This window comes from Ictalurus punctatus, chromosome 13 (genome assembly GCF_001660625.3).
Source record: "Ictalurus punctatus breed USDA103 chromosome 13, Coco_2.0, whole genome shotgun sequence".
NCBI classification, from domain to species: Eukaryota; Metazoa; Chordata; class Actinopteri; order Siluriformes; family Ictaluridae; genus Ictalurus; species Ictalurus punctatus.
The window spans coordinates 7841409-7858804 of record NC_030428.2 but is presented as its reverse complement, the minus strand read 5'-3'; the positions used below and the strand labels follow the sequence as shown (position 1 = coordinate 7858804).

At 42.9% G+C, this 17396-nt stretch overlaps 7 non-coding genes across 7 annotated transcripts; all 7 read right to left on the bottom strand.

Moving 5' to 3' along the window:
* Positions 1–1473: 1473 nt before the first annotated feature.
* On the bottom strand, positions 1474–1546 carry trnar-ucg (transfer RNA arginine (anticodon UCG)). Its single transcript has one exon. It is a non-coding gene; the product is annotated as a tRNA-Arg (tRNA).
* A 3632-nt stretch (positions 1547–5178) lies between these two features.
* Positions 5179–5251, bottom strand: trnar-ucg (transfer RNA arginine (anticodon UCG)). The gene has a single exon. It is a non-coding gene; the product is annotated as a tRNA-Arg (tRNA).
* Positions 5252–7514: 2263 nt separating this feature from the next.
* trnap-agg (transfer RNA proline (anticodon AGG)) lies at positions 7515–7586 on the bottom strand. The gene has a single exon. It is a non-coding gene; the product is annotated as a tRNA-Pro (tRNA).
* A 1385-nt stretch (positions 7587–8971) lies between these two features.
* Positions 8972–9044, bottom strand: trnar-ucg (transfer RNA arginine (anticodon UCG)). Its single transcript has one exon. It is a non-coding gene; the product is annotated as a tRNA-Arg (tRNA).
* Positions 9045–10480: 1436 nt separating this feature from the next.
* trnar-ucg (transfer RNA arginine (anticodon UCG)) lies at positions 10481–10553 on the bottom strand. Its single transcript has one exon. It is a non-coding gene; the product is annotated as a tRNA-Arg (tRNA).
* Positions 10554–12545: 1992 nt separating this feature from the next.
* On the bottom strand, positions 12546–12618 carry trnar-ucg (transfer RNA arginine (anticodon UCG)). The gene has a single exon. It is a non-coding gene; the product is annotated as a tRNA-Arg (tRNA).
* Positions 12619–16836: 4218 nt separating this feature from the next.
* trnar-ucg (transfer RNA arginine (anticodon UCG)) lies at positions 16837–16909 on the bottom strand. Its single transcript has one exon. It is a non-coding gene; the product is annotated as a tRNA-Arg (tRNA).
* Between the last annotated feature and the right edge of the window lie 487 nt (positions 16910–17396).

Sequence of the window (17396 nt, the reverse complement as noted above, 5' to 3'; positions counted from 1 at the left end):
GGAAGCTTAGTTGTGTTGACTGGTGTCTATGCGTCTAACGTGACTGCTTTCAACTCAAGTTTGTTTTTTTTGTTTTGTTTTTTTTTACTGTGAGAGAGACAATTCCTTGTACGAGCCAAAAAATCCCACAAAGGAAGTCAATATTAAGTGGCAGGAACTTGGACTTTACTTTGTGATTTTGATCTGTGCTCAAGATCCTTCATTTGTCCTATATTGGACCAGAGCTGAAAATGAGTTCTCCTCGAACATGCTTTCCCTGAAAAAGGGCTTTTGTGATAAGCAGTCTAGTACCAGAGCTGGACTGCTCACATCACATGATGTCTTGCCAGAAATTGACTAACTATGTCACAAAGCTTGCTTGGTGATGTTGAGAGTTTGCAAGTTTACATCGGCAGAGTTGGTACTCCAAGGCACTAACCAAAGGTAGGCGAAACCTGAATGGGTGAATTCCAATAAAGGGGCTTTTCTGATCAACAGACTAGCATCAACATTCTCCTCATTCAGAGCTTGACCGTTGAGATCACACCATGACGGGAAGCTTAGTCATGTTGACTGGTGTCTATGTGTCTAACGTGAATGGTGTCTATGTCTAACGTGACTGCTTTCAACTCAAGTTTGTTTTTTTTTGTTTTGTTTTTTTTTACTGTGAGAGAGACAATTCCTTGTACGAGCCAAAAAATCCCACAAAGGAAGTCAATATTAAGTGGCAGGAACTTGGACTTTACTTTGTGATTTTGATCTGTGCTCAAGATCCTTCATTTGTCCTATATTGGACCAGAGCTGAAAATGAGTTCTCCTAGAACATGCTTTCCCTGAAAAAGGGCTTTTGTGATAAGCAGTCTAGTACCAGAGCTGGACTGCTCACATCATATGATGTCTTGCCAGAAATTGACTAACTATGTCACAAAGCTTGCTTGGTGATGTTGAGAGTTTGCAAGTTTACATCGGCAGAGTTGGTACTCCAAGGCACTAACCAAAGGTAGGCGAAACCTGAATGGGTGAATTCCAATAAAGGGGCTTTTCTGATCAACAGACTAGCATCAACATTCCAAGGAAATAAAACAAAGGTAGCCTAAAACTGAAAGGAAGGCGCTTCCTGTGATAAACGGACTAACACCAACAGGGTGTGCGTGGCAGGATTCATCACCAGTTCACAAGAGCTTTAATCTTGTGCACCACTTGAGCTTCTCACACATGAAACTTCCAGAACAACTTCAAATTGGCTGTGTTCATAGAAATCCTGCAGGTTTTCACTACACGCACTTAAAAGGGACAAGCAAGACGGCTCCAGCCGAGAATCGAAAGCGGTTCACAAGAATGGGAAGCTTGCATGGTACCAGCACTCCAATGGTGCGTCTATTTGGTTCTGGATGGTTAATCGTCAGAGCAATTAAAGATGAAGCCTTGCTAGAAAGAGAGCAGACAGGTCTGTCTAAAGTACTGCTGACAACTTGCTATACTCTAGCTGAATCTTGACCCAGATGGGACTTGAACCCACAATCCTCAGCTCCGAAGGCTGATGCCTTATCCATTAGGCCACTGGGCCCACGTGAACAGCCTGCTCCAGCTGATTTTCTTGCATACACATGTACTAGCTACTCGAGGAAACGCTTTTGGATTGATTTAGCACATTCACAGCTACCCTCTAGCCCTTTCCTGGCAGACTTTGGAAAGCTCTGGAACCTAATCTTGTGATCTGTGTGCAAGATCCTCCATTTTTCCTATATTGGACGAGGGCTGAAACGGATTTATCCTGGAAGGTGTGTTCTCTGAAAAGGGGCTTCCTGTGATAAACAGATTAGCATCAACAAACTCCTTATTCAGAGCTGGACTGCTCACATCACATGATTGTCTTGCCAGCAATTGACGAACTACGTCACAAAGCTTGCTTGGTGATGTTGAGAGTTTGCAAGTTTTCATCACCAGAGCTGGTACTCCAAGGCACTAACCAAAGGTAGGCGAAACCTGAATGGGTGAATTCCAATAAAGGGGCTTTTCTGATCAACAGACTAGCATCAACATTCTCCTCATTCAGAGCTTGACCGTTGAGATCACACCATGACGGGAAGCTTAGTTGTGTTGACTGGTGTCTATGCGTCTAACGTGACTGCTTTCAACTCAAGTTTGTTTTTTTTTGTTTTGTTTTTTTCACTGTGAGACAGACAATTCCTTGTACGAGCCAAAAAATCCCACATAGGAAGTCAATATTAAGTGGCAGGAACTTGGACTTTACTTTGTGATTTTGATCTGTGCTCAAGATCCTTCATTTGTCCTATATTGGACCAGAGCTGAAAATGAGTTCTCCTCGAACATGCTTTCCCTGAAAAAGGGCTTTTGTGATAAGCAGTCTAGTACCAGAGCTGGACTGCTCACATCACATGATGTCTTGCCAGAAATTGACTAACTATGTCACAAAGCTTGCTTGGTGATGTTGAGAGTTTGCAAGTTTACATCGGCAGAGTTGGTACTCCAAGGCACTAACCAAAGGTAGGCGAAACCTGAATGGGTGAATTCCAATAAAGGGGCTTTTCTGATCAACAGACTAGCATCAACATTCTCCTCATTCAGAGCTTGACCGTTGAGATCACACCATGATGGGAAGCTTAGTCATGTTGACTGGTGTCTATGTGTCTAACGTGAATGGTGTCTATGTCTAACGTGACTGCTTTCAACTCAAGTTTGTTTTTTTTTGTTTTGTTTTTTTTACTGTGAGAAAGACAATTCTTTGTACGAGCCAAAAAATCCCACAAAGGAAGTCAATATTAAGTGGCAGGAACTTGGACTTTACTTTATGATTTTGATCTGTGCTCAAGATCTTTTATTTGTCCTATATTGGACGAGGGCTGAAATGGATTTATCCTGGAAGGTGTGTTCTCTGAAAAGGGGCTTCCTGTGATAAACAGATTAGCATCAACAAACTCCTTATTCAGAGCTGGACTGTGCACGTCACATGATTGTCTTGCCAGCAATTGACTAACTACGTCACAAAGCTTGCTTGGTGATGTTGAGAGTTTGCAAGTTTTCATCGGCAGAGGTGGTACTGCAAGGCACTAACCAAAGGTAGGTGAAACCTGAATGGGTGAATTCCAATAAAGGGGCTTTTCTGATCAACAGACTAGCATCAACATTCTCCTCATTCAGAGCTTGACCGTTGAGATCACACCATGACGGGAAGCTTAGTTGTGTTGACTGGTGTCTATGCGTCTAACGTGACTGCTTTCAACTCAAGTTTGTTTTTTTTTGTTTTGTTTTTTTTACTGTGAGACAGACAATTCCTTGTACGAGCCAAAAAATCCCACATAGGAAGTCAATATTAAGTGGCAGGAACTTGGACTTTACTTTGTCATTTTGATCTGTGCTCAAGATCCTTCATTTGTCCTATATTGGACCAGAGCTGAAAATGAGTTCTCCTCGAACATGCTTTCCCTGAAAAAGGGCTTTTGTGATAAGCAGTCTAGTACCAGAACTGGACTGCTCACATCAAATGATTGTCTTGCCAGCAATTGACTAACTACGTCATAAAGCTTGCTTGGTGATATTGAGAGTTTGCAAGTTTTCATCGGCAGAGTTGGTACTCCAAGGCACTAACCAAAGGTAGGCGAAACCTGAATGGGTGAATTCCAATAAAGGGGCTTTTCTGATCAACAGACTAGCATCAACATTCTCCTCATTCAGAGCTTGACCGTTGAGATCACACCATGACGGGAAGCTTAGTTGTGTTGACTGGTGTCTATGCGTCTAACGTGACTGCTTTCAACTCAAGTTTGTTTTTTTTGTTTTGTTTTTTTTTACTGTGAGAGAGACAATTCCTTGTACGAGCCAAAAAATCCCACAAAGGAAGTCAATATTAAGTGGCAGGAACTTGGACTTTACTTTGTGATTTTGATCTGTGCTCAAGATCCTTCATTTGTCCTATATTGGACCAGAGCTGAAAATGAGTTCTCCTCGAACATGCTTTCCCTGAAAAAGGGCTTTTGTGATAAGCAGTCTAGTACCAGAGCTGGACTGCTCACATCACATGATGTCTTGCCAGAAATTGACTAACTATGTCACAAAGCTTGCTTGGTGATGTTGAGAGTTTGCAAGTTTACATCGGCAGAGTTGGTACTCCAAGGCACTAACCAAAGGTAGGCGAAACCTGAATGGGTGAATTCCAACAAAGGGGCTTTTCTGATCAACAGACTAGCATCAACATTCTCCTCATTCAGAGCTTGACCGTTGAGATCACACCATGACGGGAAGCTTAGTCGTGTTGACTGGTGTCTATGCGTCTAACGTGAATGGTGTCTATGTCTAACGTGACTGCTTTCAACTCAAGTTTGTTTTTTTTTGTTTTGTTTTTTTTTTACTGTGAGAGAGACAATTCCTTGTACGAGCCAAAAAATCCCACAAAGGAAGTCAATATTAAGTGGCAGGAACTTGGACTTTACTTTGTGATTTTGATCTGTGCTCAAGATCCTTCATTTGTCCTATATTGGACCAGAGCTGAAAATGAGTTCTCCTAGAACATGCTTTCCCTGAAAAAGGGCTTTTGTGATAAGCAGTCTAGTACCAGAGCTGGACTGCTCACATCACATGATGTCTTGCCAGAAATTGACTAACTATGTCACAAAGCTTGCTTGGTGATGTTGAGAGTTTGCAAGTTTACATCGGCAGAGTTGGTACTCCAAGGCACTAACCAAAGGTAGGCGAAACCTGAATGGGTGAATTCCAATAAAGGGGCTTTTCTGATCAACAGACTAGCATCAACATTCCAAGGAAATAAAACAAAGGTAGCCTAAAACTGAAAGGAAGGCGCTTCCTGTGATAAACGGACTAACACCAACAGGGTGTGCGTGGCAGGATTCATCACCAGTTCACAAGAGCTTTAATCTTGTGCACCACTTGAGCTTCTCACACATGAAACTTCCAGAACAACTTCAAATTGGCTGTGTTCATAGAAATCCTGCAGGTTTTCACTACACGCACTTAAAAGGGACAAGCAAGACGGCTCCAGCCGAGAATCGAAAGCGGTTCACAAGAATGGGAAGCTTGCATGGTACCAGCACTCCAATGGTGCGTCTATTTGGTTCTGGATGGTTAATCGTCAGAGCAATTAAAGATGAAGCCTTGCTAGAAAGAGAGCAGACAGGTCTGTCTAAAGTACTGCTGACAACTTGCTATACTCTAGCTGAATCTTGACCCAGATGGGACTTGAACCCACAATCCTCAGCTCCGAAGGCTGATGCCTTATCCATTAGGCCACTGGGCCCACGTGAACAGCCTGCTCCAGCTGATTTTCTTGCATACACATGTACTAGCTACTCGAGGAAACGCTTTTGGATTGATTTAGCACATTCACAGCTACCCTCTAGCCCTTTCCTGGCAGACTTTGGAAAGCTCTGGAACCTAATCTTGTGATCTGTGTGCAAGATCCTCCATTTTTCCTATATTGGACGAGGGCTGAAACGGATTTATCCTGGAAGGTGTGTTCTCTGAAAAGGGGCTTCCTGTGATAAACAGATTAGCATCAACAAACTCCTTATTCAGAGCTGGACTGCTCACATCACATGATTGTCTTGCCAGCAATTGACGAACTACGTCACAAAGCTTGCTTGGTGATGTTGAGAGTTTGCAAGTTTTCATCACCAGAGCTGGTACTCCAAGGCACTAACCAAAGGTAGGCGAAACCTGAATGGGTGAATTCCAATAAAGGGGCTTTTCTGATCAACAGACTAGCATCAACATTCTCCTCATTCAGAGCTTGACCGTTGAGATCACACCATGACGGGAAGCTTAGTTGTGTTGACTGGTGTCTATGCGTCTAACGTGACTGCTTTCAACTCAAGTTTGTTTTTTTTTGTTTTGTTTTTTTCACTGTGAGACAGACAATTCCTTGTACGAGCCAAAAAATCCCACATAGGAAGTCAATATTAAGTGGCAGGAACTTGGACTTTACTTTGTGATTTTGATCTGTGCTCAAGATCCTTCATTTGTCCTATATTGGACCAGAGCTGAAAATGAGTTCTCCTCGAACATGCTTTCCCTGAAAAAGGGCTTTTGTGATAAGCAGTCTAGTACCAGAGCTGGACTGCTCACATCACATGATGTCTTGCCAGAAATTGACTAACTATGTCACAAAGCTTGCTTGGTGATGTTGAGAGTTTGCAAGTTTACATCGGCAGAGTTGGTACTCCAAGGCACTAACCAAAGGTAGGCGAAACCTGAATGGGTGAATTCCAATAAAGGGGCTTTTCTGATCAACAGACTAGCATCAACATTCTCCTCATTCAGAGCTTGACCGTTCAGATCACACCATGATGGGAAGCTTAGTCATGTTGACTGGTGTCTATGTGTCTAACGTGAATGGTGTCTATGTCTAACGTGACTGCTTTCAACTCAAGTTTGTTTTTTTTTGTTTTGTTTTTTTTACTGTGAGAAAGACAATTCTTTGTACGAGCCAAAAAATCCCACAAAGGAAGTCAATATTAAGTGGCAGGAACTTGGACTTTACTTTATGATTTTGATCTGTGCTCAAGATCTTTTATTTGTCCTATATTGGACGAGGGCTGAAATGGATTTATCCTGGAAGGTGTGTTCTCTGAAAAGGGGCTTCCTGTGATAAACAGATTAGCATCAACAAACTCCTTATTCAGAGCTGGACTGTGCACGTCACATGATTGTCTTGCCAGCAATTGACTAACTACGTCACAAAGCTTGCTTGGTGATGTTGAGAGTTTGCAAGTTTTCATCGGCAGAGGTGGTACTGCAAGGCACTAACCAAAGGTAGGTGAAACCTGAATGGGTGAATTCCAATAAAGGGGCTTTTCTGATCAACAGACTAGCATCAACATTCTCCTCATTCAGAGCTTGACCGTTGAGATCACACCATGACGGGAAGCTTAGTTGTGTTGACTGGTGTCTATGCGTCTAACGTGACTGCTTTCAACTCAAGTTTGTTTTTTTTTGTTTTGTTTTTTTTACTGTGAGACAGACAATTCCTTGTACGAGCCAAAAAATCCCACATAGGAAGTCAATATTAAGTGGCAGGAACTTGGACTTTACTTTGTCATTTTGATCTGTGCTCAAGATCCTTCATTTGTCCTATATTGGACCAGAGCTGAAAATGAGTTCTCCTCGAACATGCTTTCCCTGAAAAAGGGCTTTTGTGATAAGCAGTCTAGTACCAGAACTGGACTGCTCACATCAAATGATTGTCTTGCCAGCAATTGACTAACTACGTCATAAAGCTTGCTTGGTGATATTGAGAGTTTGCAAGTTTTCATCGGCAGAGTTGGCACTCCAAGGCACTAACCAAAGGTAGGCGAAACCTGAATGGGTGAATTCCAATAAAGTGGCTTTTCTGATCAACAGACTAGCATCAACATTCTCCTCATTCAGAGCTTGACCGTTGAGATCACACCATGACCGGAAGCTTAGTCGTGTTGACTGGATGTCTATGCAGCCTGCCAAACACCCGAGTAGCCACAGGTTCAGGGATCCGTTGGAATTTTCCCTATGGAAAAGTAAAGCCTGGGCTCATCCGGGATTTGAACCCGGGACCTCTCGCACCCTAAGCGAGAATCATACCCCTAGACCAACGAGCCAAGCACCTGTTGCAATAGGCATGCTTCTGCAGGTTCATGCTAAACTGTCGTGATGTGTGCGCTAAGATATTACGGGGAATGCCATAATTGTGTAACAATTCTTGGCACCGTTTTAGTCAATTCTTTCAGCTACATCCCGTTGCCAAGATAACAGCACAGAGTCTTCTCCTATAATGCCCGATGCGGTTGGAGAATATATGGCAAGGGATCTGAGACCATTCCTCCGTACAGAATCTCTCCAGATCTGCCAAATTTCAAGGTCCACACTGGTGGACTGTCCTCTTCAATTCACACCACAGGTTTTCTATGGGTTTCAAGTCAGGGGACAAGGACTTTTTTTGTTTTTGTTTTTTTTACTGTGAGAGAGACAATTCCTTGTACGAGCCAAAAAATCCCACATAGGAAGTCAATATTAAGTGGCAGGAACTTGGACTTTACTTTGTCATTTTGATCTGTGCTCAAGATCCTTCATTTGTCCTATATTGGACCAGAGCTGAAAACGAGTTCTCCTAGAACGTGCTTTCCCTGACAAAGGGCTTTTGTGATAAGCAGTCTAGTACCAGAGCTGGACTGCTCACATCACATGATTGTCTTGCCAGCAATTGACTAACTACGTCACAAAGCTTGCTTGGTGATGTTGAGTGTTTGGAAGTTTTCATCGGCAGAGTTGGTACTCCAAGGCACTAACCAAAGGTAGGCGAAACCTGAATGGGTGAATTCCAATAAAGGGGCTTTTCTGATCAACAGATATTGGACCAGAGCTGAAAATGAGTTCTCCTAGAACGTGCTTTCCCTGAAAAAGGGCTTTTGTGTTAAGCAGTCTAGTACCAGTGCGCTCCATATTCAGAGCCACAAACTTCACATCACATGATTGTGTGGTCTAGCATGTGACTAACTATGTCACGAAACTTGACTGGTAACGTAGAGATTTTGCTACTTTGCATCGCCGAAGGTGGTGTTCCAAGGAAATAAAACAAAGGTAGCCTAAAACTGAAAGGAAGGCGCTTCCTGTGATAAACGGACTAACACCAACAGGGTGTGCGTGGCAGGATTCATCGCCAGTTCACAAGAGCTTTAATCTTGTGCACCACTTGAGCTTCTCACACATTAAACTTTCAGAACAACTTCAAATTGACTGTGTTCATAGAAATCCTGCAGGTTTTCACTACACGCACTTAAAAGGGACAAGCAAGACGGCTCCAGCCGAGAATCGAAAGCGGTTCACAAGAATGGGAAGCTTGCATGGTACCAGCACTCCGATGGTGCGTCTATTTGGTTCTGGATGGTTAATCGTCAGAGCAATTAAAGATGAAGCCTTGCTAGAAAGAGAGCAGACAGGTCTATCTAAAGCGCTGCTGACAACTTGCTATACTCTAGCTGAATCCTGACCCAGATGGGACTCGAACCCACAATCGTCAACTACGAAGGCTGATGCCTTATCCATTAGGCCACTGGGCCAACGTGAACAGCCAGCTCCAGCTGATTTTCTTGCATACACATATACTAGCTACTAGAGGAAACGCTTTTGCATTGATTTAGCACATTCACAGCTACCCTCTAGCCCTTTTCTGGCAGACTTTGGAAAGCCCTGGAACCTTATCTCGTGATCTGTGTGCAAGATCCTCCATTTTTCCTATATTGGACGAGGGCTGAAATGGATTTATCCTGGAAGGTGTGTTCTCTGAAAAGGGGCTTCCTGTGATAAACAGATTAGCATCAACAAACTCCTTATTCAGAGCTGGACTGTGCACGTCACATGATTGTCTTGCCAGCAATTGACTAACTACGTCACAAAGCTTGCTTGGTGATGTTGAGAGTTTGCAAGTTTTCATCACCAGAGCTGGTACTCCAAGGCACTAACCAAAGGTAGGCGAAACCTGAATGGGTGAATTCCAATAAAGGGGCTTTTCTGATCAACAGACTAGCATCAACATTCTCCTCATTCAGAGCTTGACCGTTGAGATCACACGATGACGGGAAGCTTAGTTGTGTTGACTGGTGTCTATGCGTCTAACGTGACTGCTTTCAACTCAAGTTTGTTTTTTTTGTTTGTTTTTTTTTTTACTGTGAGAGAGACAATTCCTTGTACGAGCCAAAAAATCCCACAAAGGAAGTCAATATTAAGTGGCAGGAACTTGGACTTTACTTTGTGATTTTGATCTGTGCTCAAGATCCTTCATTTGTCCTATATTGGACCAGAGCTGAAAATGAGTTCTCCTAGAACATGCTTTCCCTGAAAAAGGGCTTTTGTGATAAGCAGTCTAGTACCAGAGCTGGACTGCTCACATCACATGATGTCTTGCCAGAAATTGACTAACTATGTCACAAAGCTTGCTTGGTGATGTTGAGAGTTTGCAAGTTTACATCGGCAGAGTTGGTACTCCAAGGCACTAACCAAAGGTAGGCGAAACCTGAATGGGTGAATTCCAATAAAGGGGCTTTTCTGATCAACAGACTAGCATCAACATTCCAAGGAAATAAAACAAAGGTAGCCTAAAACTGAAAGGAAGGCGCTTCCTGTGATAAACGGACTAACACCAACAGGGTGTGCGTGGCAGGATTCATCACCAGTTCACAAGAGCTTTAATCTTGTGCACCACTTGAGCTTCTCACACATGAAACTTCCAGAACAACTTCAAATTGGCTGTGTTCATAGAAATCCTGCAGGTTTTCTCAACACGCCCTTAAAAGGGACAAGCAAGACGGCTCCACCCGAGAATCGAAAGCGGTTCACAAGAATGGGAAGCTTGCATGGTACCAGCACTCCAATGGTGCGTCTATTTGGTTCTGGATGGTTAATCGTCAGAGCAATTAAAGATGAAGCCTTGCTAGAAAGAGAACAGACAGGTCTATCTAAAGTACTGCTGACAACTTGCTATACTCTAGCTGAATCTTGACCCAGATGGGACTTGAACCCACAATCCTCAGCTCCGAAGGCTGATGCCTTATCCATTAGGCCACTGGGCCAACGTGAACAGCCTGCTCCAGCTGATTTTCTTGCATACACATGTACTAGCTACTCGAGGAAACGCTTTTGGATTGATTTAGCACATTCACAGCTACCCTCTAGCCCTTTCCTGGCAGACTTTGGAAAGCTCTGGAACCTAATCTTGTGATCTGTGTGCAAGATCCTCCATTTTTCCTATATTGGACGAGGGCTGAAACGGATTTATCCTGGAAGGTGTGTTCTCTGAAAAGGGGCTTCCTGTGATAAACCGATTAGCATCAACAAACTCCTTATTCAGAGCTGGACTGCTCACATCACATGATTGTCTTGCCAGCAATTGACGAACTACGTCACAAAGCTTGCTTGGTGATGTTGAGAGTTTGCAAGTTTTCATCACCAGAGCTGGTACTCCAAGGCACTAACCAAAGGTAGGCGAAACCTGAATGGGTGAATTCCAATAAAGGGGCTTTTCTGATCAACAGACTAGCATCAACATTCTCCTCATTCAGAGCTTGACCGTTGAGATCACACGATGACGGGAAGCTTAGTTGTGTTGACTGGTGTCTATGCGTCTAACGTGACTGCTTTCAACTCAAGTTTGTTTTTTTTGTTTTGTTTTTTTTTACTGTGAGAGAGACAATTCCTTGTACGAGCCAAAAAATCCCACAAAGGAAGTCAATATTAAGTGGCAGGAACTTGGACTTTACTTTGTGATTTTGATCTGTGCTCAAGATCCTTCATTTGTCCTATATTGGACCAGAGCTGAAAATGAGTTCTCCTCGAACATGCTTTCCCTGAAAAAGGGCTTTTGTGATAAGCAGTCTAGTACCAGAGCTGGACTGCTCACATCACATGATGTCTTGCCAGAAATTGACTAACTATGTCACAAAGCTTGCTTGGTGATGTTGAGAGTTTGCAAGTTTACATCGGCAGAGTTGGTACTCCAAGGCACTAACCAAAGGTAGGCGAAACCTGAATGGGTGAATTCCAACAAAGGGGCTTTTCTGATCAACAGACTAGCATCAACATTCTCCTCATTCAGAGCTTGACCGTTGAGATCACACCATGACGGGAAGCTTAGTCGTGTTGACTGGTGTCTATGCGTCTAACGTGAATGGTGTCTATGTCTAACGTGACTGCTTTCAACTCAAGTTTGTTTTTTTTTGTTTTGTTTTTTTTTTACTGTGAGAGAGACAATTCCTTGTACGAGCCAAAAAATCCCACAAAGGAAGTCAATATTAAGTGGCAGGAACTTGGACTTTACTTTGTGATTTTGATCTGTGCTCAAGATCCTTCATTTGTCCTATATTGGACCAGAGCTGAAAATGAGTTCTCCTAGAACATGCTTTCCCTGAAAAAGGGCTTTTGTGATAAGCAGTCTAGTACCAGAGCTGGACTGCTCACATCACATGATGTCTTGCCAGAAATTGACTAACTATGTCACAAAGCTTGCTTGGTGATGTTGAGAGTTTGCAAGTTTACATCGGCAGAGTTGGTACTCCAAGGCACTAACCAAAGGTAGGCGAAACCTGAATGGGTGAATTCCAATAAAGGGGCTTTTCTGATCAACAGACTAGCATCAACATTCCAAGGAAATAAAACAAAGGTAGCCTAAAACTGAAAGGAAGGCGCTTCCTGTGATAAACGGACTAACACCAACAGGGTGTGCGTGGCAGGATTCATCACCAGTTCACAAGAGCTTTAATCTTGTGCACCACTTGAACTTCTCACACATGAAACTTCCAGAACAACTTCAAATTGGCTGTGTTCATAGAAATCCTGCAGGTTTTCTCAACACGCCCTTAAAAGGGACAAGCAAGACGGCTCCAGCCGAGAATCGAAAGCGGTTCACAAGAATGGGAAGCTTGCATGGTACCAGCACTCCAATGGTGCGTCTATTTGGTTCTGGATGGTTAATCGTCAGAGCAATTAAAGATGAAGCCTTGCTAGAAAGAGAGCAGACAGGTCTATCTAAAGTACTGCTGACAACTTGCTATACTCTAGCTGAATCTTGACCCAGATGGGACTTGAACCCACAGTCCTCAGCTCCGAAGGCTGATGCCTTATCCATTAGGCCACTGGGCCAACGTGAACATCCTGCTCCAGCTGATTTTCTTGCATACAAATGTACTAGCTACTAGAGGAAACGCTTTTGCATTGATTTAGCACATTCACAGCTACCCTCTAGCCCTTTCCTGGCAGACTTTGGAAAGCCCTGGAACCTTATCTCGTGATCTGTGTGCAAGATCCTCCATTTTTCCTATATTCTACGAGGGCTGAAATGGATTTATCCTGGAAGGTGTGTTCTCTGAAAAGGGGCTTCCTGTGATAAACAGATTAGCATCAACAAACTCCTTATGCAGAGCTGGACTGTGCACGTCACATGATTGTCTTGCCAGCAATTGACTAACTACGTAACAAAGCTTGCTTGGTGATGTTGAGAGTTTGCAAGTTTTCATCACCAGAGCTGGTACTCCAAGGCACTAACCAAAGGTAGGCGAAACCTGAATGGGTGAATTCCAATAAAGGGGCTTTTCTGATCAACAGACTAGCATCAACATTCTCGTCATTCAGAGCTTGACCGTTGAGATCACACGATGACGGGAAGCTTAGTTGTGTTGACTGGTGTCTATGCGTCTAACGTGAATGCTTTCAACTCAATTTTTTTATTTTTATTATTTTTTTTTATTTATTTTTTTTTTACTGTGAGAGAGACAATTCCTTGTACGAGCCAAAAAATCCCACAAAGAAAGTCAATATTAAGTGGCAGGAAGTTGGACTTTACTTTGTCATTTTGATCTGTGCTCAAGATCCTTCATTTGTCCTATATTGGACCAGAGCTGAAAATGAGTTCTCCTCGAACATGCTTTCCCTGAAAAAGGGCTTTTGTGATAAGCAGTCTAGTACCAGAGCTGGACTGCTCACATCACATGATGTCTTGCCAGAAATTGACTAACTATGTCACAAAGCTTGCTTGGTGATGTTGAGAGTTTGCAAGTTTACATCGGCAGAGTTGGTACTCCAAGGCACTAACCAAAGGTAGGCGAAACCTGAATGGGTGAATTCCAATAAAGGGGCTTTTCTGATCAACAGACTAGCATCAACATTCTCCTCATTCAGAGCTTGACCGTTGAGATCACACCATGATGGGAAGCTTAGTCATGTTGACTGGTGTCTATGTGTCTAACGTGAATGGTGTCTATGTCTAACGTGACTGCTTTCAACTCAAGTTTGTTTTTTTTTGTTTTGTTTTTTTTACTGTGAGAAAGACAATTCTTTGTACGAGCCAAAAAATCCCACAAAGGAAGTCAATATTAAGTGGCAGGAACTTGGACCTTACTTTATGATTTTGATCTGTGCTCAAGATCTTTTATTTGTCCTATATTGGACGAGGGCTGAAATGGATTTATCCTGGAAGGTGTGTTCTCTGAAAAGGGGCTTCCTGTGATAAACAGATTAGCATCAACAAACTCCTTATTCAGAGCTGGACTGTGCACGTCACATGATTGTCTTGCCAGCAATTGACTAACTACGTCACAAAGCTTGCTTGGTGATGTTGAGAGTTTGCAAGTTTTCATCGGCAGAGGTGGTACTCCAAGGCACTAACCAAAGGTAGGTGAAACCTGAATGGGTGAATTCCAATAAAGGGGCTTTTCTGATCAACAGACTAGCATCAACATTCTCCTCATTCAGAGCTTGACCGTTGAGATCACACCATGACGGGAAGCTTAGTTGTGTTGACTGGTGTCTATGCGTCTAACGTGACTGCTTTCAACTCAAGTTTGTTTTTTTTTGTTTTGTTTTTTTTTACTGTGAGAGAGACAATTCCTTGTACGAGCCAAAAAATCCCACAAAGGAAGTCAATATTAAGTGGCAGGAACTTGGACTTTACTTTGTGATTTTGATCTGTGCTCAAGATCCTTCATTTGTCCTATATTGGACCAGAGCTGAAAATGAGTTCTCCTAGAACATGCTTTCCCTGAAAAAGGGCTTTTGTGATAAGCAGTCTAGTACCAGAGCTGGACTGCTCACATCACATGATGTCTTGCCAGAAATTGACTAACTATGTCACAAAGCTTGCTTGGTGATGTTGAGAGTTTGCAAGTTTTCATCACCAGAGTTGGTACTCCAAGGCACTAACCAAAGGTAGGCGAAACCTGAATGGGTGAATTCCAATAAAGGGGCTTTTCTGATCAACAGACTAGCATCAACATTCTCCTCATTCAGAGCTTGACCGTTGAGATCACACGATGACGGGAAGCTTAGTTGTGTTGACTGGTGTCTATGCGTCTAACGTGACTGCTTTCAACTCAAGTTTGGTTTTGTTTTTTGTTTTTTTTTTACTGTGAGAGAGACAATTCCTTGTACGAGCAAAAAAATCCCACAAAGGAAGTCAATATTAAGTGGCAGAAACTTGGACTTTACTTTGTGATTTTGATCTGTGCTCAAGATCCTTCATTTGTCCTATATTGGACCAGAGCTGAAAATGAGTTCTCCTTGAACATGCTTTCCCTGAAAAAGGGCTTTTGTGATAAACAGTCTAGTACCAGAGCTGGACTGCTCACATCACATGATGTCTTGCCAGAAATTGACTAACTATGTCACAAAGCTTGCTTGGTGATGTTGAGAGTTTGCAAGTTTACATCGGCAGAGTTGGTACTCCAAGGCACTAACCAAAGGTAGGCGAAACCTGAATGGGTGAATTCCAGTAAAGGGGCTTTTCTGATCAACAGACTAGCATCAACATTCTCCTCATTCAGAGCTTGACCGTTGAGATCACACCATGATGGGAAGCTTAGTCATGTTAACTGGTGTCTGTGCGTCTAACGTGAATGGTGTCTGTGTCTAACGTGACTGCTTTCAACTCAAGTTTGTTTTTTTTTGTTGTGTTTTTTTTACTGTGAGAGAGACAATTCTTTGTACGAGCCAAAAAATCCCACAAAGGAAGTCAATATTAAGTGGCAGGAACTTGGACTTTACTTTATGATTTTGATCTGTGCTCAAGATCTTTTATTTGTCCTATATTGGACGAGGGCTGAAATGGATTTATCCTGGAAGGTGTGTTCTCTGAAAAGGGGCTTCCTGTGATAAACAGATTAGCATCAACAAACTCCTTATTCAGAGCTGGACTGTGCACGTCACATGATTGTCTTGCCAGCAATTGACTAACTACGTCACAAAGCTTGCTTGGTGATGTTGAGAGTTTGCAAGTTTACATCGGCAGAGTTGGTACTCCAAGGCACTAACCAAAGGTAGGCGAAACCTGAATGGGTGAATTCCAACAAAGGGGCTTTTCTGATCAACAGACTAGCATCAACATTCTCCTCATTCAGAGCTTGACCGTTGAGATCACACCATGACGGGAAGCTTAGTCGTGTTGACTGGTGTCTATGCGTCTAACGTGAATGGTGTCTATGTCTAACGTGACTGCTTTCAACTCAAGTTTGTTTTTTTTTGTTTTGTTTTTTTTTTACTGTGAGAGAGACAATTCCTTGTACGAGCCAAAAAATCCCACAAAGGAAGTCAATATTAAGTGGCAGGAACTTGGACTTTACTTTGTGATTTTGATCTGTGCTCAAGATCCTTCATTTGTCCTATATTGGACCAGAGCTGAAAATGAGTTCTCCTAGAACATGCTTTCCCTGAAAAAGGGCTTTTGTGATAAGCAGTCTAGTACCAGAGCTGGACTGCTCACATCACATGATGTCTTGCCAGAAATTGACTAACTATGTCACAAAGCTTGCTTGGTGATGTTGAGAGTTTGCAAGTTTACATCGGCAGAGTTGGTACTCCAAGGCACTAACCAAAGGTAGGCGAAACCTGAATGGGTGAATTCCAATAAAGGGGCTTTTCTGATCAACAGACTAGCATCAACATTCCAAGGAAATAAAACAAAGGTAGCCTAAAACTGAAAGGAAGGCGCTTCCTGTGATAAACGGACTAACACCAACAGGGTGTGCGTGGCAGGATTCATCACCAGTTCACAAGAGCTTTAATCTTGTGCACCACTTGAGCTTCTCACACATGAAACTTCCAGAACAACTTCAAATTGGCTGTGTTCATAGAAATCCTGCAGGTTTTCTCAACACGCCCTTAAAAGGGACAAGCAAGACGGCTCCAGCCGAGAATCGAAAGCGGTTCACAAGAATGGGAAGCTTGCATGGTACCAGCACTCCAATGGTGCGTCTATTTGGTTCTGGATGGTTAATCGTCAGAGCAATTAAAGATGAAGCCTTGCTAGAAAGAGAGCAGACAGGTCTATCTAAAGTACTGCTGACAACTTGCTATACTCTAGCTGAATCTTGACCCAGATGGGACTTGAACCCACAGTCCTCAGCTCCGAAGGCTGATGCCTTATCCATTAGGCCACTGGGCCAACGTGAACATCCTGCTCCAGCTGATTTTCTTGCATACACATGTACTAGCTACTAGAGGAAACGCTTTTGCATTGATTTAGCACATTCACAGCTACCCTCTAGCCCTTTCCTGGCAGACTTTGGAAAGCCCTGGAACCTTATCTCGTGATCTGTGTGCAAGATCCTCCATTTTTCCTATATTCTACGAGGGCTGAAATGGATTTATCCTGGAAGGTGTGTTCTCTGAAAAGGGGCTTCCTGTGATAAACAGATTAGCATCAACAAACTCCTTATGCAGAGCTGGACTGTGCACGTCACATGATTGTCTTGCCAGCAATTGACTAACTACGTAACAAAGCTTGCTTGGTGATGTTGAGAGTTTGCAAGTTTTCATCACCAGAGCTGGTACTCCAAGGCACTAACCAAAGGTAGGCGAAACCTGAATGGGTGAATTCCAATAAAGGGGCTTTTCTGATCAACAGACTAGCATCAACATTCTCGTCATTC